The following is a 24,087-nucleotide window of genomic DNA, read 5'->3' as shown; positions in this document are numbered from 1 at the left end:
CCAGTAGGTATCTTCGTGATCAGTTTGTCGCTGACTTGCCTTGTTCCCCTAGAACCTCCACGTCTTAGGAAATTGGTTCCGCACTAACATTAACGTGTGAAGGCAAATTCTCTCAAGCTTCCACTCAGACTGTGTGTGTGTGTGTGTGTGTGTGTGTGTGTGTGTGTGTGTGTGTGTGTGTGTGTGTGTGTGTGTGTGTCTTACTGCAAAATGACTGAATTTCATTTCACTTGGGCTGAGTGTTTGGTTTTCGTTTTTGTTTTTGTTTTTACTGTGCAGAGGAAGCTGGGCTATGACACATAAAATCAAATAATTTTAAAACTAACAGGAAGCTTATGATTTATCGTATACAACACCCTTACATTCAGATAGGAGAGCACCTGGGGTATGGAGTGGAATTAGGGAGGAGTTAGTTTGGAAGATGGCAAATCATTTGGGAAAGGATTTAAATTATACATAAAAAGGGGGCATACATTGAGTCTGGGAGCTGGAGAACATCACAGGCAAGATATCTGCTCCTTGTTTCTCCTAGCGTATCATGACCAGCACAAATAAACCGAAGGTGAATCTACATTCTTTCATCTGTTTATCCCAGTGCTTCTTACATTCAGGGTACATACAAGTTACTTGGAGATTCTACTTAAAAAAAAAAAAAAGGCAGATTCTGATTCAGTACTTCTGGAGTGGAACCCAAGATTCTGCCTTTCTAATAAGTTCTGGGATGATGCCAGTGATGCTGGTCAGTGGACTGCAAATTCAGTTGGGAAGATCCATCCTTCCCGAGGACTCTGCTACGTGGAGAAAAACCTGAACCTGAAGATGACAGTGTTTACTTTTCTGATGGCTTTCATGAGCTGCGGCAACCTGCTGCCTTGATTGTCCACTCAGGAGTGGAAGAGAGAGTAATGGATTCTATGTCTGTAATCGTTCTATTCCTTTTCACTTCCTTGTTTCCTATCTACCATTATCCCTCTCCTGGCTTTACTTTATTTTATGTCTAACCCAACCCTACTGAGCATCACTTAACCACCCTCTGCCAGTGCTGTCAACTTCCTGAACTCTTGTCTTTCAATCCCACTCTGCTTATAAACTTCCAACTTTGGGATGATAATAGCCTGGCTCTGAGCTCCGACACCAGTGTATCTGAGCACTACTGTAGAAAACGACACAATCATTTGAATTACTTTTCGGAAATACCTTTATACGTTTCTAGTCAACTTCCTCTCCTGTCTTCAAACCATCTCTTTTTAGGCTGTCTACACTAGTTTGTCTTTCTCTTTTAGCAGATTATCAGTACATAATTTTATCTTCATATTCATATTCACATTCACAGAGATAATTTTGATTTTTAGGTGCACATTCTTTCAACTCTTCATTCCCAAGTTCATCATCTCTATCCGGTCCTAATTCAGTTATTACATCTGAAGTGCTTGGAACAATGCCTGGCATGTAGAAAGCATTATTATTGTTATTACGATGTCATTAGAGGACATCAAAAGCAAATCCCTCTAGTTATGTTTTAGTTCCCATTCCCTCTTTTCTCTTCAGGAAATTAGTTCTATCAAAATAAAATCTCTGTCAGTCTCTCAGATTCTGTTCTCTCTCCCCTGAAACATATAAATATGCTTAGGTCTTTTTAGTTTTATTTTTTCTTCCAATTTTATTGAGGTATGTTTAATGCAGCAATTTTAAGTTTAAGGTGTACAGCATAATTATTTAACTTAGATATATCATGAAATGATATCTACAGTAAGTTTAGTGACCATCCATCACCTCATATAGATACAAAATTAAAGAAATAGAAAAAAAAATTTCCCTGTAGTGAGAACTCTTAGGATTTACTCTCTTAACAACTTTCATATATTAACATACAGCAGTGTTAATTATATTTGTCAGGTGTACATCACATCCCTAGTACCTTATTTATAATGGGAAGTCTGTACCTTTTGACTACCTTTGTCCAATTCTCCCTCCCCCAACCTCTGCCTCTGATAACCATAAATCTAGTCTCTTTGTCTATGGGTTGGTTGGTTGGTTTGTTTTTGAAGTACAATTGACCAACACTATGTTAGTCCCAAGTGTACAATATAGTGATTCAGTATTTCTATACATTTCAAAATGATCACCATCTGTCACCAAAGACATTGCATTATTACTGACTATATTCCCCACACTGTACATTTCATACCTGTGACATTTATTTTATAACTGGGAGTTTGTACCTCTTAATTTCTTCTATTTCTCTCATCTCCCCATTCCCCTCCCTCTGACAACCACCTGTTTGTTCTCTGTATCAATGACTCTATGCTTTGTTATGTTTGTTCATTATTTTAGATTCTGCATGTAAGTGAAATCATACAGTCTTTGTCTTTGTCTGTCTTATTTCACTTAGCATAATACCCTCCAGGTCCACCCATGTTGTTGCAAATGGCAAGATTTCATTCTTTTTTTATGGCTGAGCAATATTCCTGTGTGTGTGTGTGTGTGTGTGTGTATCACAACTTCTTTATCAAATCATCTATCGATGAGAACTTAGGTTGCTTCCATATCTTGACTATTGTAAATAATGCTGCAATGAACATAGGGGTGCATATATATTTTTTGAATTAGTATTTTTGTTTTCTTTGGATAAATACCCAGGAATGGAATTGCTGGATCATAGAGTAGTTCTCTTTTTAGTTTTTTGAGGAACTGTTTCCCATAGTGGTTGCACCAATTTACATTCCTACCAGCAATACATGAGGGTTCCCTTTTCTCCACATCCTCACCAACACTTGTTAGTTGTCTTTTTGGTAATAGCCATTCTGATAGATGTGAGGTGATATCTCATTGTGGTTTTGATTTGCCTTAGATCTTATTAGAATAAAAAGAAAAATATTTCCTGCAACTATCACCTGTAGCTCTTGGCCTCCCATCTCACTCAGGGTTCTTAAAGGTTTGGCTTTTTAAATTTAAAGTAATGCAAACTTTTATTAAGGACAAGACTATATTATAATCATTTGACAATCACCCTTAACTGAAATATTTAGTATCAGTATTTTAGAAAACCTTTTAGATTTGCTTAAGCTCCCCTTAGTTTTTGTCTGTTTTATTTACTGGAGGCAAAAACTGTCCTCTCAACACATAGTAACCATTCGCATATTACCTCATTTTGAATACAGGAAGAAAGAATCATGCTGTTTGGTGTGGGAATTGATTTGTTTTCTAAAATTAATTTCAATAAATTATACTGGTCTCAATGTACTACCCTCACACTACTGGTTTTAAAATAAGCTTTATTTCCTCTTTTTCTTAAAAAAATCTATATAATTGGCTCTTAGAAACTAAAATTTATTCCATTCACTTGGTTTAAAGCTTTTTCTCAAACTTGTTAGTTTTACCTCCTAGTACTTTATATGTAATAGGCATTCAATAAATATTTGTTTTTATTTACTTGAAAATAAGTCAGATTTTAAAGATTACAGTCATAAAACCTCACCTTTTCTTTGATGCTTCAAAGCTTAGAAAGAAAACATAATGCCAGCAACTCTGTGGCTGCCAGCTGTGTTTCCAAGGAAACAGAGAATAGATCATCAAAAACAAAATAAGGATTTTCAACCTGATTACCCTTTTTTCATCAGTTCAGTCTCCATTGCTGCAAAATGAAAGGCAATATAACCTCAGCTTTACAATCCAGATTTTTAATTCTGTTAGTGCTGTCTCTCACTATTAAAACCAGGCAAAAAATTTAATCTCTGGGTTGTATGTTGGTTTTCTCATAGAGAGTTAAACTCGTTCACAAGGCTGAAGAATGCCTTTTGACTATAAAGCACTATGTACATTTGCTGAATAACGTAATATGTTTTAACCTCAAAGCTCTGAAATGTTTAAATTATTGAATCTCAGATTTAACATCTCTTGGGAATAATATAAGTAAGTAATGAGAATTTATAAGAAAAGGATAAAGACTTCTAGAATGAAATGTTTTACTTAAAGAAATAAGAGAGAAAGGACAGAATGAAAAAATGATAGGAGACAAGGGAAAATAATTGGATTTCTGTTCAATAGAGCAAAATACCACTATAACATTGTTCTTTGTTCCACAGATTTATATCTACTGTGGATAAAATCATGATCCGGAAAAAACATAGATGGCAATAGATAACAACAGTGTGGTTTAGCATTATTATTTTACCTAGTGGTTCTATGTATTTTATAAAAGCGGTATTTCTCTCAAAACAACACATTTTACACCTTGAGCTTACACAATGTTATGTGCTAATTATGTCTCAATAAAGCTGGGGGGTGGGGAGGGGAAGCAGTATTCCTCTGTTTAAAAAATTTAGTTAAAGCCAGAGGATTCTCTTCAGGGTGAAGTGTACAATAAAAACCTGCTTTAATGGAAGCAGTTTACGAGGCTTTAGATGGCATATTAATATTTTCAGATAATGAATACTGAAATTCAAATTAATGGGAAAGAATGATTAGTGTAATCAGTGTTTGGGTCAGTTTTCTGGTTATATGTCTATTTCCCCCAAAGGATTACAGCTTTTCAAAGGCATGGGCTCCACGAGGGTCTTGGTCATTTTTAATACCTATGCTCAGTACAGAGCCTAGTAATTGGAGGTTTTCTTCCATAAGCATTTTTGAATAAATTTTTCTTTTATATTTACTAATACCTTATATTTTAAATAAGGGCTTTAGCTACATTTGGGGCTTTTTTGTGAAATGCAAAATTTGTGGTATTCAAACACATTTTGATTGTAAACACTAATAGCCAAAGTAGACTACTTATTGTAAAACAACTCTTAATATTTGGAAAAGTTTATGAAAAAGACTTGGAGAGTAAAATATTAATTCAAAATTTTAGCTTAGCTAACAGAAAAGACTTTATATTAAAAGAGAATATAGCACCAACATGTAAAACGAATGTGTACTTAACTTGAGAATAGTAAGGCACATAAGAAAAGATGGTGAGTTTTGGCTAAAGGACATGTTCATATATTTAAGCAAAATATGGAAATTGGTAAGACCTATGGAAATATTAGCAAAGGATCTGGAAATGTGTCCTCTTCTGTATTTTGAGGAGGTTGGACTAAGTCAAGAATCAGAAGACTTTCTGTAAAAGGCCAAATAATAAATATAACTGGTTAGTTGTATAAGTTCACAACTAACAGAACTTAAGGACCATCATCTTTCTATCTGTCAAAGAGGCTAACATGATGTATGGCACCAAATGGACATTCAGAAATACTGACTTAAAAGAACTGGGGAAATCCTTAAAAGAAGAGATGAGTACACTTTACTTACAGGAAACAGAAAGATCCACTATCTTTTAGTATTTTCAGGAACTAGGGAGTCCCTCCAAGGGAAGCACATTTCAGTGAAGGCACAGTTTCTGTGGGTTGACTTTGAACCCCTGTCACACCTGTGGTCCAGAGCAGCTATCCCGCAGATGTCTGTTTTTCTGTTTAGTGGTTCTTCCTAAAGCTATGTGACACTGTACCCCTCTGCTACTGCAAGGCTTACTGCAAACCTACAGCTGTTGTCACACTTCTTAAGTCCTCTCTCCCGGGCAGCTGCCTGCTGCTAAAGCCCTGCTTCAAAGACCCCAAGAAATGAAACACATGGAAAGATTCTAGGCTCATTTGCTAGATGTTGCAGAGACCAACGCTGAGATGGGTACACAGAAAGGTCCCTGTTTCTGCTGTTCTCAAAACCCTCAATTCAATGAGTCACATTATAAAGGCTCTAGGAGCTCCCCTCTGAGACATTCTGTGTGACTAATACCCATTTGATTCTTTGAGCAGAGCCAGAGCCAGCAGAGAGTCTGACTGGGAGGGGTTAGCCTAACTTTCAATCTGTTGTTTTTCTTGTATCTCGTAGGTGGGTCACATGCCAGGGGTTTTGGGCTGACAGGTATGTACTGGTGCCCACGTCTGCTCAGTCAAAGCCAACAGCTCCTGCACTTCAGTGCTCCTGACTTACCCTGACACCTTGCCCGATGGAAGATGACAGATCTCCCTTCCTCATAACTGGTGCTGAGGTATGTCCCTTCAAGCAGTCTGTGAAAAGAATCTAAAAAGTAGGGGCAAGGCTGAGGTCAGAAATTGAGGAGGTGACACGTTGCCAAAGTGTAGTCAACAAAAGCAGAGTGAGAAGCAGAACAAAGTCAAGGAACCAAGACAACAACCAGAGGCTTCAAGTCTGAACAGAAGAAAAGGAAAGAACAAGAGTCTAAGGAGCAAGATGAAGATGACTGTCAGTGGGTGCCGGCAGAGAGACAAGAGCGTGGAACAGAAAATATACTTGTAGTCAAGTTGACTATAGAACATTCCACTGTAGTCAGACACCAGCATGTTCTGGAAGCCCTAGATATGCCTCTATGGGCCTGGCTGCTACCCTTCCTCATCCATATCTATCTCTCCATTCTAAACATAGGGAACACTTGTGGATTAATGGTACTAATATCATGTGTAAAAGTGGGTGATGATCCTCAAACAGATATGTATACTCTCTTGTTCATAGCAGCATTATTCATGGCAACAAAAAGTAGAAGCAACCCAAGTGTCCACTGATAGATGAGTGGATAAACAAGATATGCTCTGTGTATGTGTGTATAAGTGTATACACAATGGAATATTATTCAGCCTTAAAAAGTAAAGAAATTCTGACACCTGATACAACATAGATGAACCTTGAGGACATTGTGCAAAGTGAAATAAGCCAGTCACAAAAAGATAAATATCATATGATTCTACTCATATGAGGTTCCTAGAGTAGTCAAATTCCTAGAAATAGAAAGTGGAATGTGGTTATCAGGAGTTGGGAGGAGGGAAGAGTGGGGAGTTATTTTTAATGAGTACAAAGTTTCAGTTTTGCAAGATAAAAAGAGTTCTGGAGATGAATGGTGGCTGTGGTTGCATAACAATGTAAATGTATTAATACTACTGAACTATACACTAAAAAATGGTTAAGATAGTAAATTTTATATTATATGTATTTTAATTTTTTAAAAAGGGGTGATTGCCTTGGAAGATTATCACTTTTCATAGCAATGGGTAACTGGTATGAATTATACATAAATTCTGTCCTTAAAGCATTTTCAGTTTGAGTGAGAAATCTAATGATTCTTGTTCTCAGGAAAGAGAGAGTACAGAAAGATATTTTTAGGAATTTTTAGAATTGCTTACAAATGGAAGTGTCTTCCTTTTGGCACCACCAGGAATTCAGTACTTTTCTCCCAAAACGATAGTTTCCTGAGGAGTAATTAATAGCCCATCCTACTCTGAGAGAATGTGGGAGAGGAAGAGGAGGCAGATTAGGGCAGTGTGTCACAGAGAACGCAGTGTGCTCAGGAAAAATCGGAAAAGAAAAATAGATAAAAGGGGGAAATGGAGATAACAGTCATGAAAAGTAGAAAGCAACATAAAATCTGAAGAAAAGAAGAAAATGGAGCAGCAGCTCTCTACTGAAGTCTATCAACCCCCAGCAGCAAGCATCGCAACAAGGACAGTGAAACTTTAAGGCACGATGATCTGACAGCAGAAGAGCTGGACGGAGAAGGCACTGTGGGAGCAAAACTGTGCATGGACCTCAGCCCCCCTCGACCCATGAGCTGCTGTAATCCTCTGTAGGAGATAGGACACCTAGCAACATCCATATAATTTCTCTAGAAAAGTGCTCCTTTAACTTTTGCATGCATCAGGATCCCCGGGAAGGCTCGTAAGGATAGAGAATGCTGTGCCCACACCCAGAGGTTCTTCTTTAGTAGATCCGGGTTGGGAACTGAACATTTGCATTTCTAACAAGTTCCCAGGTGATGCCAGATGCTATGGGTTTGGGGCCCACCCTATAAGAACCACAGCTCTAGAATTAAAAAGGTATAGGATATTAATGATTGGTTGCGTAAGTTTGGAGGTTTTTCCCTAAATGCTTAAAAAGGAAGGCCCAAAGCAAGAACTATAGTAAGAGACTGTACTGAAAATATTTAAATCCAGGTAGGTAGTCTCTGTGCACCATTTGGTCTCTTGATGCAGTGGTTAGGAGTGTGAACTCTTGAGTCAGACAGACTTGGACTATGTCATTTTCAAGTAGTACGCCTTTGGGCAAGTCTCTTAACTTTGACAACACCCTATTTTATCTCTAAAATTAGGATAATAGAGCACCAACCCAGTGGAGTTGTAGCAAGACTAAATCATCGATGCATTTACAAGGACTCAGCATGGTACCATGGCACATGGTAAATGTAGTAGGCATTTGTTTTCAGTGACCCCACATCCCTCTCTGCTATGTTTGTACTCGTCCCAATTACCTCTTTGCTATTGTGTATTGCCTTTTGAAATCTGAATCTTAGGAACAAAGCCAAGACAATAACCTACCGCACTGATCCTCCCAATTTACCATGGAAACCACTTCATCCTGTGGCAGGTAATTCATAGGCGAACATATAACGATATATAGTGTCTTTATAGAAATGTTTAATCCTTAAGTATTCCCTCCAGTGGTTACTTAGAGAAGGAGAAAGATAACTCCAGGGGTTTCCTGAGTGAATTAATTGGTTTTCAATTGCAATATTATTCAGTATCTTGCATTCATAGTACTGTGTTAGAATTGTTGCAAGGGAAGCAAAGGGTTTTCGTCCTTTAATTTGTGATGAAAAGCTGAAGCCAGCTGACAGTATGAAATGCAATTTTTAAAAATTATCTGTAAACTCAATAAAGATTATTAATTTAGGAAGATAATAATTTTAATTTCAATAAAACAAATGACCAATTTTAGTTCTCTTCTGTTGAGGATGTACTTACAATAGTTAAGAAATGACTGGGTTAATTCTCTTACATATGCAGTCCTCCCTTGTTATGCGTGGGGGATAAATTCCAGGGTGCCCCAGGGATACCAAATTCTGTGATGCTCAAGTCCCTTATAGCCAGCATCCTCGTGATTGGTTGAATCTGTGGATTCAAAATTTGTGGATAAGGAGCGCCAACTGTATCATGAGGGAATACTCTGGACCATGACTTCAAGGCTAGTTTATATGCTATAACCTCTTAGGGGAATGCAAACCTTTGCCACCTACAGCTGCCCCTTAATCCCTTAAGAAAACAAACTCTGATATGGTTCTATTACATAAGCACACTCCCCAGGAACATACAAGAGGGCTATGTGCTCTAAGGGTTGGAATTTGGGGGTGGTTTTGTTTGTTTTCTAAGCTTTGAGGGGGGGAAGGTAATTGGGTTTGTTTGTTTGTTTTAACAGAGGTACTGGGGATTGAACCCAGGACCTTGTGCATGCTAAGCACACACTCTACCACTGAGCTGTACCCTCCCCCTTGTTTGTTTTTTTAATGGCTCCTCTTACTATCTTTTGGATGGCTTCATGTAGCAGACAGATTTAGTTGCTACCTGTAGTCCTCTCCTTCTTGCCTTAGGAACTGTCCTTTCTCTTGCACATAGCCCTATGCTTCAGGGAGGCCAAACTCAGTTCCAGCTCTGTGAAGGGAAGGGCAGGGGTGGTATTTCTTCCTAGATTGGCATGTGACAAGGGCTTGTGAAGGTATGTGAAATGCGGGCAAGTTTCCCGGACATATGGGAAACTCTCACTCTTAAAAGGGGCACGTAAGAATGAAGTGAGGTCTTCTTCTGCTGGGCTTCTTTATATCTGCATCTGAACTGGGAGAAGGGGCAGCAATCAAGTAAGTAGAAAGGGAGCTAGCCTAAAAGATGGAAGGCTAGAAGGATATAAAAATCCCAAGAGCATGGTGATGCTGCTGAGCTGCTAAATTCAGTAGCCTGAGAAGCACCCTTCCTCAGGACTCTGCTAAGTAAGATAGTAAAATTTCCCTATTGTTTGACCTGTTTTAAGTTAGATTTTTTTGTTACTTGCACACATTATCCTAAGTCATCTGTATGATACCAGTCCTTGACTGGGTGAAGTATTCAAAGAGACTGCTGTTCTCAAACCCATCATGGTGGTCACCTTTGTTTGCTCCATGAGAAAACTAACTCCAGAGGTTTCCTGAGTGAATTAATTGGTTTTCAATTACAGATGGAAACTGACATACCATTTTGCTTACTGATAAAGCAGATACTGGAGAATGTGGCTTATGTCTGTGAGAAATACTGAATCCCAGAATTAGACTGACACCTCACTCAGGCATGGACCATCACTGGCTGCCTACATAGGGGCTGGTCCTGTAGCACTGGGGCTTGGAGACACGAGTGCTTCCTGTGGGCAGATGGCCCTCAGGAGGAGGAGAGAGGGCAGAGTGGAAGCTCTGATTGCTCAATTCCTGCTCCCAAATTCATGGATAGGTCACTTCTCCTTCTAGGGCAGAGTATAGGAATGGAAAGAATTATACCAATTGATGTCCTTCCAACTGGAAGAAAACATCAGCAGCGGGGAATAAATGATTCCGCTAAAGATAGCCATTTTAAAGGTAAAGAAAATAAGTTACCACCACAATGGTATAGTTATTTTTACAGAGAGGGGTGGCTGGCTTGTAGAGTAATTTCTACTGCAATTAGGTGAGGCTTTGCTGGCTTAAGCGACATGGGATGGAATGTGGCAACAGGTGAGTCTGGAGGCTCCAGACCGTCAAGGATGTATACACTACTGCCTGGCATTTTAGCCCGTCCATCACAATCTTCCAGAAACCTTTTTTTTTTTTTTTTAATTATTAGTAATTCTTATTCCTATTACTGTTTTTAAAAAAATCTTTATAAACTTGTTAATAATTCAAACAAAAGGCTATAAGTTGAAAAGCCAAAGTTACTCTCTCCACCTCCATACCAAATCACTCAGTCCTACTCACCTGTGGAAGTTTTTTTCATTAATGGGATATATTATAAGACTATCTCAGCAATACATACAGGTATCAACATTTCCTTTAAAATTTATTTGAGGTCTGATCAGACACAGATCTGTCTTATATCCTTGGAAATCTGGTATTTGTTTTCCAGTGTGTGCATATTTATAAATGCACACACATATATAATTCAAACAAGTCACTTATCAGTTATGGAAACTGGTGTTTTAAAAAATCTTATTTCATAGAATTTTTCAGACCTATACAAAAATGGAGAAAATAATATAGTGAATTTCTGTATTCTGATCATCCAGCCACAACAATTAGTAATGTTTTCCCTTCTTAATTCTACACTTTCCCTTTTTCCCCAGAGTTTTAAACAAACCCTGACTGTATATTATTTCACTAACAAATACTTCAACTTATATCTTTCACAGATAAGTATTTTTAATATATTCACAATGCCATTATCATACAAAGGAAAATGAACACTTCCTTAATATCATAAATATTTATTCTGTGTGTAATTTTTCTCCATTATCTTAAAAATGTCTTTTACTTTGATTTGTTTGAATTAGGATTCAAATAAGATCTACATATTGCATTGATCTGAGACACAACTGGTAATATTTATTAAATTTCTATCTCTTAAAAAAATGTCTATCATCACTTGCATCTATTTTGGATTGGCTTCCCATTTCCATGGTCTTTCTGTCTAATCATGTACCAATATAACATTGCTTTAATTACGCAGATTTATAACATGTTTTTAATATTTAATAGTACCTTTCCCCCCTCAATTCTTTTCTTGGGGCTTTCTGACACTACTTTTTGTTTGTACTTTCAGATACACTTTGTGTAGTCGACTCATCTAGATTAAAAAATAAAATCTAGAAATTAACTTAGGGAGAACTTAATCTTTATGATGTAAGTCTTCCTTTCCAAGAATACAATGTATCTTTTAATTTTTTTAAATCTATTTTTGTGTCATCAGGAGTGTTCATAGTTTTTCTTTGTCTTCTTCTGACTTTTAGTAATGTTTTCCCTTAAATAAGAAGCTGGCTTATGGGCTAAACTATCCCCCAATTCCTATTTAACTGAGTATTTTTAACATGAAAGGATGTTGAATTTATCACATGCTTTTATGGCATTTATGAAGATATTATGATCTGACTTTTCTCATTGCCTTTATTAATTTGATGAATGATATTGATTAATGTCCTACTATGGAAAAACTCTGGTGTTCTTGGAATACAATTTGCAAGTATATTATTTTAAAATACACTGTTGGTTCTCTCTGCTAATGTTTAAGATTATTTGATCTCATAAGTGGGATTAGTTTCCTTTCTTTTCTGTGCTCTGGACTGGGTCAAATAGCATTGAAATAATCTCATCTTCTACGATTTGATAGCACTCCCCCTGGGCATTTATCTGTTTTGTTTTTTACACAGATTCCTCGGCTCTGTCCCTGTTCTACAGTGTGGGGCCCAGAAAAAAACTGAAAGCTCTCCCTTCCCACCCTTACTCCTGGTGATACTCATCCATAGATTTTGCATTTTGGAACCACCATAGGATATGTGGATGCTAAATTTTTAAAGAAATGAATATAATATTAACACCTAACCTGACAAAAATCACATACAAAGAAAATTATAGATCAATCTCATTCATTTTGTGAATATACTAAAAACCACTGAATTTTATGCAATTTAAATTGATGAACTTACTGTTATGTGAATTATATCTCAATAAAGTTGTTTTTAAAAGAAAGATTACTACAGCATAATTCCTAGATATATCACTTAGGGGACTGAATGGATGGTGGTGTAAGTTACCAACATTGAGAGCAAAGGAAGACAAATAGGTTTGGAAGGAAAGCTACTGAATTCAGCTTCAGACAGGCCATAAATAGGAATTAAAGCTACAGAAGGGGATAAAATTACATAAGATGAAGAGAAGCACATAAAATTGTAGAATCAAAGGCATATTCACTCTCTAGCATATTTCCTGAAATTCTATACGAAAATAAATCGAGCTTTCAAGTTATTAAAAGCAAGCTGAAATTTCCCTTTATTTTCCATTTTGTCGTTAAAAAGATGTATTAGTTTATCACAAGCAATAATCAATGGCATACTCTTTTTTTTTTTGGTTTATCTTTTTAATAGAGGTACTAGGGATCGAACCCAGAACCTCAAGCATGCTAAACATGCACTCTACCACTAAGCTATACCCACCCTCCTGGAATATTCATCTGAACTCAACATCATGGTCATTATCAGATACTAAAAGAATAGCAAAGTTTAAGTATATTAAAAACCTTTATCTGGAAGTTAATGTTAAAAATAATCACCTTCTGGCAGCAATGAGAGGAAAAAACATCTCCTCTATGACAGGCTTCCCTCTGAAGGTTTATGGAAGTATGACCTATTTGTAGGAGAATGGCTGTGATCATTCAGAGGGTACATTAATTAAGACAAACGAGTTTAAAATTAAGTCAGGTTAAAACCCCAACCTCACAATGCATCAGGCAAACAATGGAGGATAACTTGTTTCATGGAGCTGAAGCATTTATTATATATATATATATATGTGTATATATATATATATTTTTTTTGGTTAAGGCTTTAAATTGACTTCTCACAAGGAGACTGCAAGCAGATTCTCTAGCAAATTGGCATCCTGGGGAGAGTCAGGTACTTTGAAAATTTCTAATTAGGAGAAGTTAAAGGTTATATAAGCCCAGCTGCCAAACTGACTGCCTGACCTTAAAAGCCAAACAGAATATACCTTCTTTTCCTTCCTTCTCCTCCTTCTCCAAGACCTGGTCTGGAAATAAATTTTAAAATGCAAACACAAAGTTCTGTGATAAATCAGATCTGAGAATTAGAAGGGAGCTTGTTACAGTTTAACAGACTCCAGTTATCTATTCAAAGTCTTTACATCCTAAGCACTCCTAGTCCTAACTAGTCCCACATTTGGCTTCAGTTTCAACTAATCAAGAGAGAGGACGAAAACATTCAGCAAGTTGTATTATTTCCACAGAACTTTTGTCCCTTAAGCATATTTACTACATTTTTTGAAAGTAGGATAATTTTAGTCTAAAGTTATAGATCCTATTGCCTATAGAAAAACCTAATCAAAGACCAAAGGACACTAGCCAATTTTATAAATGATGCTATTCCTGAAAAAAAAAAAAAGCCTGAAGATCATCTATTTAATAAAAGTTATTTTAGCAACTGTGGTTTAGAAAATATTCCTAACTCAATTTTCTCTTGTCTTTACCAGCCTGTAGATACAAATGTGGTCACACTGTAGCCATGCATAAATTATAGTGGATCCAAATTCCATCCTCTTTGGACAGGAGCTATTTTGCCCTCAAAATGATCCTAGTTATATCTGGAAGTCCCCAAACAAGTGACTTCCCCATATTCAAAAACCAGTCATTTAGTTTTCATCACTATATTCAGTCATTCAATTAATATGTACTGAGGACCTACCATGTGTGAGGGGACATGGCAGAATCATACAGGCATCTCTGCCCTTGTCCTCTTGGGCCATCCATATTACTGCTCCTGGCCTGCTCAGTTCTCAGTTGTCAACATTCATTGAAGGCAATCAGTTGGAAGAAATCTTTATCACTGCTTCTGCTAAGGAAGTCCACCGTGAAACACTTGGCCAAGAATGCGCCAAGAATGCTGTCTCCAATGTCCCCAAAGCCTTCGATCCCATGTGCCAGAACAATACTGCATTCCATGAGGAGAAAGAGGCCCTCCTCAATTTGGTGCCATTCCTTGACATCTGGGCCCCAAAGCAGGGCTGCTTCTTCATAAAGAGAAATTTTCTATAGCTCTAAGGGGCTCAAAACCAGCCCAAGGAGCTCAGTGTCATGTTTTCACTTCCATCATCCTCATTACCCCTCTCTCCTGCTCCCACTTGTTACCAAACTAAAGCACTTAGGCATGTCAATGAGCGTAAACACATACCAGGTGTTGGTGGTTGCGTCTTTATTAGGAATGTCTGGACCCCACCTGAAATGGCCTGTTGCATTATGCAGCATACTTCAAAAGCTTGGCCAGCAGTCTAGCATATAAACTGCAACCACCTGAAGATTTTGCCTAGAGCTATGACAAAAAAAAGCACATAACAGCTCGGTGAACTTTGTCCATTCTTCAGCCTGCCTGAAGTGCAAGCTGATACGGCCAGATTTGGGCATAGATTGCTTTAATTATTTGGAGGTACATATGAATAGCAGGGACCTTGCGGTTGTCTAGAGCTGGGTGTGTTACTAGGTTGAAAGTGGCAACTGATTCTTAGGGGAATTGAAAACAGCTTGATATGGTTACCTTTAGAAGGTCCAAGCAAAATGGGAAATGTGGTCAAGAAAGGGATTCAACCCTGGGCTATTGAGTAATCATGTTGTCAGGCAGAGTATTCAGCCACTTCTAAGGGCAACCAAACCAAACCAAACCAAACAAAATGAACAAAAACCAGACACCAGACCAATCAGAAACTGTTACTGAGAGGTTTGCTCTGGGAAGGTTAAGTGTAATAACCAAAATAAATCCACCAACACCAAGTCTTGCCTGTCATGTGAATATCCATTGTCACCCTGTATATTTAAAGAATGGTCAAATTCAAAAATTTCTGAACTATTGTAAAAAAAGAATCCAACACCAAGGCTGTGATGTTCTACAAACCTGGCACCAGAAACTATTATGGTATGTAGATCAGGTAGCTCAAATTTTGAAATTTCTGGTATTTTGCTCAGTGGTGTTCCTTCTTCCATCATTTAAATTACCTCAGAAGGAAATATTCACAATCATAAAAGCTTTCTAAGACCCAAGAATAGGTAACTTCTCAGTCTAGGACTTGAAAAACTAGCAATTACTGCTTTTACTTTTAAAATGTTTATGTAAAGGGTAATAAATATTTGCTAAAAATACTTTTTAAAATATAGAAGTAAATACATAAGAGTAAAAAAAGATGTCTTCCACCCCTACTCTGATCCCCACTCCCCAGAGGCAGCCACTGTCAAATCTGCAGAATATCCTTGTCTTTCTCCTATGCATATACATCTTCTTTCTAGAATGTGGAGTCATACTATGTAAACTGTTCTACAATTTGGGTTTCACCACTAAATAATTTAAATTGGATATCTTTGCACGTCAGTAAATAAACGGCTATATCCTTTTTTAAATGTCCTGTATCATATTCTGCTATATTGATGTAACATTATTTATTTATCCAATCCCATACTGATGGACATTTGGATTATCTCCAGTTTTTGATTATTACAAATAGTGCTTCAATTAACATTCTTATACATTCATACCTATGCACTTATGCAAGCATTCTGGGAGATAAATCCCTGGAAATGGAATTGCTTGGTCAGATGGTATATGCATTTAGAATTTTGATAAATAATCCTAAAATTACCTCTAAAATGGTTGCGTCACTTTGCAATGACGACTAACAGTGCTTGTTTCCCCACCTGCTCCCCACGCTGTGTACCTATGCACTAATTGGTGAAAATGGAGACTCTCTTCAAAAAGACATGGTCATAAAGGCCTTGCCACATGGCCTTATTTTCTTTTATTTTCTCTTTACTTTTCAAAACTGAGGTTTAGTCCCAAGAAAGGAAAAGAAGAATATGTTTCTTTGGTTTTCAGGATGTTCCCCAAAGACACGGGCATTCTCCAAGTTACGAACACCTATCTTATAAGCACCTACATGGTACAGACAAAGTGCTCACCTAGGTGTAAAACGTAACCACCCTGAGGCAGGAAGATGCTCCCTTTCCGATCCTAGGTATGGAAAGATACATTCCCCACGTGCTCTCCTTATGACTATGCATTCACTCACTTATTCACTCATGGATACACGAATCCATGTATTAGCCCCTGCTTGCATTCATGCATTCATCCAATATTTACTCTAAGTCTGCTGAGCTCTGGGTACCACACTAGTCATTGTGGCTGTAGGGATGAAACACAGTCTGCTGTCACGAAGATCACAGTGCAGCCTAATGGAAAAGATAGAAAAGGAAACCAACAGTTAGACTAGAGCGAGAAAGTGGAGCTTTCACTTTAGCGCAGGGCACCTCAGGAACGATGGAGTAGGGTGTGTGCTCAGCTCGGGGGGAGGGCTGCAGGGACAACCAGGAATGCGGCTCCGGCAGGGCCCAGGCAACAACCACATCTAACCCAGTCAGGGAGGAGGGGAGGAAAAGGCCAGCACCGGGCACCGTGGAGGGTGATTGCTGGCTAGGAGTTCTGTTAGCAGCATAAAGTTACATTTTGTACATATAGTTGTGTTTTCCTCTTAGTTTTAAGTGAAAATTCTTGAGCAAACAAAACAAAACAAAACAAAACAAAAACTCAACCTTACCTTTGGTAAACAGAGAGGGGATGGAGAAGATAAGATTATTATCTATCTATTAAAACTGGCAAGAGGCTCAGTGCCTCTGTGTCCCTGTGGGTAGGCAGCGGAACTGTTTCGCCTTGTTGACCTACACGAACCCTAGGGAGATGGGGGTGGGTCTAGGGAGCCTAGAGGGTGAGAGTCAGAATCAGCTCTCTCATTAACAGTAATCCCATTGTGTGGTATTTATCCGAAGTATGAAATTTATCCTAAGTCAGAGCTGTGGACAAATATGTTAAATTGATAATTTACCACAATCAGACTTGGAAACAACCTAAATGTCTGCCCATGGGAGATATATTAAATAATCCATGATGGTAAATCCAGGAAATGGAATAATACACAGCCATTATTGTACTGGACTATATTGTATCATATTGTATTAAAATCATAATTTCAAAAACTGTATTGTAAGCTGGGAAAATTTTTATAATAAACTGTATATATACATATCTATATGTATATAGTGTAAACCACCTTCATAATAAAAATGAATTTTATGTATTTGTGTATATTTTTCTCTCTGTGCATTTATGTACACATACATGCAGGTGTCTATTTATCTTTTCTGTCAGTGCAGGTAAGCTAATTTATGCTTCAGTAACAACCTGCTTATAGCAACAAAGTTTATTTCTCCCTCATGCTGCCTGTCCTTCCCAGGTCACCAAGGTTGCTGTATTTTTCACAGACACTCTGGAACCCATAAAGATGACAGAGGCTCTATCTTCAGACAAGCTTCCATGATTGCAAAAACATGAGTAAACTCTTAAACCTTCTGCCCAGAAGTGACACACGTCATTTCTGCTCATATTTCATTGGCTGAAGGAATATGGCCTCCTCTGAGATCCAGAAACCAGGAAAAGGCACCAAGTACCTGTGAACACTATTACAGCCCACCACATCTAAGTATCCAAACATTAAGGGAGGCCATGGGGCTGGGAAGGAAATTCACTGAAAGAAGTGGTTATCACAAGATGGTGAGAATATAAACAATTTGATTTTTTCCATATGCTTTTCAATATTTCCCACTTTTATAAACAAACATATATTACTGCTACTTTTTGCTTTCTTTATTTGCCTAAGTAATACATGAATATATTCTGCAAATAACTGAAACACTCTAGAAGTACAGAGTGAACTGAAACTCCCCATTCATTTCTCCTCTCTCTAATCCCCCCCCCCCCTGCCAGAAGTAATCATTGTTTATAGTTTGGTGTCTCCTTCCAAAATGTCTTCATATATGCATTCACAAACATAAATATGAATCTACACGAATTGTCTTTATGAGAGAAAAAAAATTTAAATAGCATATAAATTAATCAATCTGCATACTATTTAAATAAACTATTTTCTCATAGTAAACACACAATTCAGCCACATCAGTGTCCTTAACCCCTCCCTCCCAACTCGTGAACTTATCCATGCTGTCTACTTCTCAGTACTTCCTTCCCTTCTAGTTTTCTTTCAGCTTTCTGCCTCTGCCCTCCACTGCCTACCTCTCCCTCCACTGCTGACTTTTCACATTGGAGCTTCTGTGGACTCCATATTTTTACTTCCCTGGCTCCCTCGCAGGGACTGGGGGCAAGCGCCTCACTGCCCTGATTTACTTGTTGCCTTACAGTGTCCAGCCAGCACTGCCTGCTCACAGCCCTGGCTCCAACGTCACCAGCCCAGCAGCTCACCCACCTGGGAGAAGTGTGCAGGGAGCTTGTTGGACTTAACTGATAAGACCACAAACTATGTGGAAGCTCAGCTATCTGTGCTCAAGGAAGCTTGTAGTAATGACTCTCACGGTGGGGTATTGGAATTTGACAGTTTGAAAAATCATATTTAATACTATGATTTTAGCTTGGAAGATAATAACCATATTGTTTTTACATTACATTTAACTTGGGAAATAATAACCATATTGAATTTCATAACATATTGTTTTACATTAAAAGTAAAGCTTTCAGACAAGTGTACCATAGTGATGTTAAGAATAGGGAAAGTTGGGCATGAGGTATACAGGAACTCCCTGTAACTCTTGTAAGTTTTCTGTGAGTCTCGAATTATTCAAAAATAAAAGTTTATTTAAAAAACACTAAAGCTTACAATATCTTATTGACTGGTGGTGATTCTCAGAAGTCACAGAGACTCCTAATCAGGAATACAGTCTCTGTGATTCCCTGCAGGAAAGCCAAGTACATAACCTGAATGCAAATATTACACAGACTCACAGACTCAAAATTCAAAAATAAAAGAGAAAACTAATTTGAACTGGAATATACACCAATAGGGGGGAAATTCCAGGTGTGAAATAGCAAAGGAATGGAATTTAGATTCAGATGATGGGTTTCAGGGGGAAGGCATAGCTCAGAGGTAAAGTGTGTTGCTCAGTGTACACAAGGTCTTGGGTTCAATCCCCAGTGCCTCCATTAAAAATAAACAAACAAATACACCTAATTACCTCTGTCCCCCCAAATCCCAAAAACAAAACAGATGAAATTTTCTACAATTTCATACATTATTTATATATACTTGCTTCCAAAAGAGGTACAAAATTTGCTTATAAAACAAAGCATTATACAGTGGAATAGTTAAAATAAAAACATTTTAAAAGGGCATAACAGCATTTTCATAGAATGGGAATAGGTGTTATATGAAAAATTTCTGTGTTCAAATAAGCTGGAGAGATGCTTAAACAAAATGAAGCAGTATTTCCTCCTTTCAGAACTTTGCAGAACCTTCAGATGCTGGTGAACATGGTGAATGAGCAAGAGGAGGAGAGCGTCTGCAGGCCTTCCAGACCGCAGGGCCCTTTCTACTATGATGAAAATGTTCTGTAATGTGCTGACCACATCTGGCTGTTGAGCACTTAAAATGCGGCCAGTGTGACTGAGGAACAAAATTTCAAATTTAATTTAATTTAAATTTAAACAACCATGTGATACCATACCACTGGCTACCATATTGGATAGCGCAGAATTAGAGCATCTTAAAGGCCAGCCTGCCCAAGAGCACACTTTGGGAAGCATTTACATAAAGAAGCTGTTTTCAAACTTCTGGTCTCAGGATCTCTGGATACTCTTAAAACCCAGTAAGGAACCGGAAGAGTTTTGTCTGTGTGGGTTGTATCTATTGATGTTAACCATATTAGAAAAGTAACACTGAGAGATTTTTAAAATATGTATTCATTAATTCATTTAAACACTTTGTCAGTCATTTCTCTTGAAGTGACAGGCTCGCTTCATTCATTTGCAAGATAATGACTGCCCAACACCCACGTCTGGGTAACCATGGTTCATCTCATCAGTTGCACTTTCAAGTAAAAATGGTTTTCCATGAAAAAGCAGCTAATTCAGTTAGTACCTCCAACAACCACACAGTGCTTAAATCATCTTACTTCATTATGCAGCCCAAGTGCCGTACGCCTACATTCATTTCTTCAAGGTCTAAGGTTTAATAAAATTGATAATTTTTACTGCATCATTATTTTTTTTCCTGCAAGCATGTGACAGTGTAGAATACAGTGACAACCAATACAGCCCCATTACACTGTCATTTGTGCTAAGACACCAGCAGTTGTACTAACTATAAATCTTGCTTTTGGCACCATCAGTGAAGAAGGAAGTTATAATTATTATGAAAAAAGACTTTTCATCTCATGAACCCCTTGGAAGGGTCCCTGGGATGCCAAGGATCAGCAGACCACGTTTGGAGAAGAGCTGATAAGAGAGTAAGGGGAGGAAGGGGGAGTTTGACTTAGGAACCTGGGCCTTTAACTGAGACGGATAAGAAAACTGGTGAGAGCATCTGAACTGTTTATTACACACACTTAGGGACACGGAGGGTCATGGAGAGCTCTCAACAGAATCCATCTCTGGAAGCAGGTAGTTGTAGCAAATAAAAAGGTGGTACCAAACATTATATGCCCACAAATGTGACTGTCATTAGTTATTCATTTAAGGTCAATTTCATAGTATAAACCAGCTAACAGGGGTTTCCAGAGCTAATTCTTTACAGACGACATAACCTAGATAATGAAATGGGAGAGAACCCCATTTTTACCTAGCATTGGTCTGCAATGTGTGGTACTAGCTTAGAACCCAATTCAAAATATAACCACATTCTTTCCCACATTTCCTTCTGGAGTTTCCACTTTCTGATTTCCCACATTCATTCTTGAGTTTCCACTTTCCAAGTCAGGACAGGATTTATTTTTTTCTTCCCACACTAGTGGACTTCATTTACAACAGGCATGTCTTTTTTTTTTTTTTTTTCCAGTTAAAGTATAATCACTTACAATATGTCAGTCAGGCGCGTCTTTCTGTCTCCATACCACACTTGGTTTCTCCCCTCCCTTTCAGTATGAGCTTTGGGGCTTCCATTTTGATCTTTTTTTCCTACCTCTCCATCCACCCTCTCCCCCTTCACTTATTGTCTAGCCAGCAGCATACATAATCTGTGACGGGAAATGGGGGACAAAAGTAATAGAATCAGAAGCTGATTTCTGCATGCCTTTGACTCCTCCCTCATGGCAAAGTTCTTTCATTACTCAGTGATTTACAGCATTGAACCTTTTAATAAAAAAGGCTATGTTTGGAGAGTTATTGATGATAGGAACATAATTTAACAATAAAAGAAATAAATTGTGTTCTTATTACACTTACCCTGAAAGAATCCCAAAGTGCTCCAGAAATATTACCCAGTTCTAATTTCCACAGCAAGCACCCTTGTCTTCTATTTTATAAGTAGAAGAGAAATTTTCAGTACCTTGCTCCAAGATAAAGGGTGAGTGTTCCCAGGCATTGAAGGGCCAGGAAACCCGCTCCCTTCCCCCACTGCAGCCCCAGGGGCTTGTGCAGAGTGTAACCCTTTGCATTCCATGGCTGGGAGAAAGCACACTCTGATTCATAACTAGTCCCTCAGGGCTCCTGTTCTGCAGCTGACCCATGTTCTTGGATCCTGAATGGTTAACAGCTGTTTAAAAGATGAAAGAAAGAAAAAAAAAAAAGAAAAGGTGAAATTATGTTAATCTTCTCAAAATGGGGTGGGGGGAACGCTAAAATAAGAAAAATATGTACAGAAACATGATACCAGTGCTTGATTTAAATTGATACAAACTAAATTTTTAAAAACTAACTATACAAATAATTGCATGCAATAAACAATATAGAACTCAGTTTTAATGGCAACAAAAACTGAGCCTGCAACAGAATTATCTATATTGAAAAAGCAATTCAATAGATTAAGAGTACTAAAATTAAGAATCTGAAAAATAATTCTCACAGCTTTATGTTGTTTCCTGTATCAAGGCAATAGCAATTTAAAACACTTACCCCAGGAGGAAAAGTAACTAATGAAAGAATAGATAAGATCAAATGTGGAAATGGAGTTGGTTGACTGAGAATATTTGATTTCTTCAAGGATCCTACTGAAATCGGTTCCAGAAACTGGTCCCACAAAGGGCCATTGGCTGGAAAAGTGGAAAACCAGGGGGTTCGTTTCTTATTTCAGAGATAACTTTTACTGTATCATCTTTTTTTTCCCCCTGCAAGTGTGTGGTGACACTGTAGAATCCAGTGACAACCAGTATTACACCAGTATACTGACATGGGGCACCAGAGGTCTAATGCACTATAAAACTTGCCTTGGGTACCCTGGACTGCCCTGACGGCTTGTCCTTCCATCTTGAGCTTTCACTCAGGCCCCTCTGCCTATGTTCCAACTGGTGAGCAGTCTTCTCATCTGCTGGCCTGGCCTCAAGGACCACTTATGTTTGAGCATTCAGCAAAGTGACACCATCTGGACATGTTCATTATTGCTAATTTGAAAATCTGAGGTGTTTTCTTGGAAGGGCCAGAGATAACATATGCATACACAGGTGCCACTGATTCATCCACTTACTAAGTCATTCAAGCACTGCCTTAGGTACTGAAATAAACATGGAGTAGAATAAGAGGCAACAGATGTATGTAACTCAATGAAACTCTAGGGCTCCATGTGGTTTAGTCTCTGTGTAGGAAGCATACTCCAGTTTCCAAGAAGTAATTAAAACTATATTTCAATATTTATTTATGTTTCTCAAGGAACATTAAAGCGGCCTCAGTTCAATTCCCTTACTTACAGACTTTGATTACCCAGAGCCTCTCATATGATGAATCCTCCCAAATCCTTTCTAGCCCTGATGGCAACAGCACCTTTCTCTGGACTCTTTGTTTATTGACAGATTTAGCTGCTTTCTCTAGGCTCCTAGGTTTTTCTCCTCCCTTTTCATTCCTGTTTTTCAACCACTCCTTGTTTTTCCACCCAGAAAAGATCCAAACTATCCTTTGGCGTGTGGTAGGGAGGAGATGTGGAGGAGGAGCATAGACACACAAATATTTCGTCTTCATCACACATACAATCATAGTTATAGTGGAAAGTAATATGATCAGCACTGCTATTGGCATGTTCAGGGGGCCTTGGAAACACAGAGGAAGAAATAATTATTTTTGCCTTTTGTTTGTAGATGAAAGTTCAAGAAACACTTGAGAAAAGAGAAAAATTGAGTTCAACAGGCATAAAAGGGGAGGCATATTCTCCGTAGAAGGACTAACACAAGTGGAGACAGGAACATATGAAAGAAGAGGACCTCAGTCCTTCCAAAATGTCTAAAGTGACAGGAAATGAAGACAAAGAGACGGGGCAGATGCTTCTTCAGGTTAAAGAGCTTGAACTATATAAATAGAGATTTGGCAGCAATTTTGAAAAGAGATTGAAGAAGGGCAAGACCAAAGGCAAAGAGATTAGTTAGGATATTATAGCAGTATCCTATGATGAGGGTCTGTAATAGGATAAAGACATGAGGTAATTGGTTCAAAAGACATTTGGAAGACACAGAAGGAAGAGGGCTTCCT

At 38.0% G+C, this 24,087-nt stretch overlaps 1 protein-coding gene across 1 annotated transcript in view; it reads right to left on the bottom strand.

The window, feature by feature from the left end:
- Positions 1-19,665: 19,665 nt before the first annotated feature.
- Positions 19,666-24,087, bottom strand: part of ANKRD44 (ankyrin repeat domain 44) — a 296,495-nt gene continuing 292,073 nt past the window's right edge. The window contains exon 29 of the transcript XR_012507147.1: positions 19,666-22,168. The gene's annotated coding sequence lies outside the window, so the exon portion shown is untranslated. The remainder of the gene's footprint in view (positions 22,169-24,087) is intronic.

Source organism: Camelus bactrianus, chromosome 5, assembly GCF_048773025.1.
Source record: "Camelus bactrianus isolate YW-2024 breed Bactrian camel chromosome 5, ASM4877302v1, whole genome shotgun sequence".
NCBI classification, from domain to species: domain Eukaryota; kingdom Metazoa; phylum Chordata; class Mammalia; order Artiodactyla; family Camelidae; genus Camelus; species Camelus bactrianus.
The sequence above is the reverse complement of the archived record's forward strand: the minus strand, read 5'-3'. Positions and strand labels throughout refer to the sequence as shown.